The sequence below is a fragment of the Cryptomeria japonica genome, chromosome 10 (assembly GCF_030272615.1).
Source record: "Cryptomeria japonica chromosome 10, Sugi_1.0, whole genome shotgun sequence".
Lineage (NCBI taxonomy): Eukaryota > Viridiplantae > Streptophyta > Pinopsida > Cupressales > Cupressaceae > Cryptomeria > Cryptomeria japonica.
This window is the reverse complement of record NC_081414.1, coordinates 554,354,303-554,356,283: the sequence shown is the minus strand read 5'-3', so window position 1 is coordinate 554,356,283 and position 1,981 is coordinate 554,354,303.

Sequence of the window (1,981 nt, the reverse complement as noted above, 5' to 3'; positions counted from 1 at the left end):
AATATCCCAACAATCTCCCCCTTTGGTATTGATGGAAATATATGACATGAAAAAAAAATCAATGACATAGATAAGAACAACTCTCAACAATCAACAATCTCTCCCTGAGATCAAGCATATGATATGATAGTTTTTCACATGATTCTCTCCCCCTTTGACATCAATGCAAAAACACATATTTGCAAACCACAAAAATCACTAAACTGAACATCTGAATCACAAAACTGACTACTCCCCTAAGTAGTAGCCACCACTCATCAATCTAGATCACAAGATATCTCTGTGAAATTCACCGAACTAATACAACTCAATACATCTTAGTTCTTATCAGGAGGGGAAATCACCCCTAGCTTCTTATTGAGATACTCAAAAGTATCCTTCTGAAAACGCTTTGTGAAGATGTCTATAATTTGTTCCTTTATACACACATACTCCAATATGACTTCCTTTTCATTTACCTTCTCTTTTAAGAAATGAAACCTAATTGATATATGCTTACTCTTGGAATACAACACCAGATTATTAGAAATATTCATAACACTTGAATTATCATAGTATTGTTGTCCTCAATTTCAGTGTGGCTAAAATCGTGAGGCAGCCCTATGAAACCGGTCTGTTTCGTACCTCATGTCCTCCGGGAGAGGTTGATCGACTCTGTCAATTAGCTCCTTTTACTTTTCGCCTTTTGTTTTTCTTGTTTTTAAGTTCTTTTATTTTTTGTAGTTTTGCCTGCAAGTCGGACTTTAAAGTCCAACCTACAAGGACTTTTCCCTTGCACATCGGACTTTAAAGTCTGATGTGCAGGTTAACAATAGAGGCTTGCATGTCGGACTTTAAAGTCTGCTTGCAAGAAATTTTAACCCGCATGTTGGACTTTAAAGTCCGACATGCATGGCTCACTTAGTAATTAATGAATGTCATTAATTGCTTAAAATGAGGGTTATTTATTAAATCTCGATTCTTTTTTCCCTCATTTTACTTGCTAATTTTTCCTCCTTGCGTGCCTTCCTGCTCTTCTCCTCTGTTTTCGCTCCTGATCGTCTTGTTGATTCAACAAATTCCGTCAATCACCTTGGTTGAGGTAGGTTTTCTTTTTTTTCATTTCGGGTTTTGTATTCATGTTGGCATCTCCTTTGTTTTCCGTTTTCTTTCTACCTTCTTTTCTGAGATCAAAGGGTGCTTCGGATTTTAAAATCTGATTGCCCCTAATATTTTGTCTTTCCTTTCCTTCACCTGCATGTTGGGTTTCAAATCCTGACATACAGGCTGATGGACCAATATGTTTCCTACATATCGGACTTTAAAGTTCGATATGCAGAAGAGATCCTTCCTGCTAACAATTTGGGTTTCAAAACCCAATGTGTTAGCAGGAGGATTATGTCTCTCATATCGGACTTTAAAGTCTGATATGTAAGTCAGGTTTGTTCGATTGACATGTCAAGTTTTAAAACCCGACATGTCAATCTTTGTTCTTCCCCAAGCACATCAGACTTTAAAGTCTGATGTGCACGTCCTTTGAGCATACTTCATCTGCACATCGGACTTTAAAGTCTGATGTGCTAACAGTTTTTCCCCAACTTGTAGATTGGACTTTAAAATCCGATATGCAAGGAAGATGTTTTGCCCCTAAGTCCAATGTGCAAATTTTGATACTTTTTTCTCCGACCTGCCATTTTTTGGCATTTTTGTTCCCAAGTCCATTCTGGCTCCGAATTCTTGATCCATTTGATAAAATTCGGTTTTTTGATGATATTGATTGTCAAAAATGCTAATTCCTGGTGTTGGATGCAGTCCTTTGCAAATGTCAAAGCCCTCTCAAGACAAATTAGAGCCTTCCTCAAATCAATTGGAATCCTCACCAAGCAAACCATCAACAAAAAAGATGAAGTACAAGTATGATAAATACTTGAATATTTATCTAGAAAGCTCAATTGACTCCAATATCAAGGAGATAAAGGATACAAAAATTGGTCATGTCAAT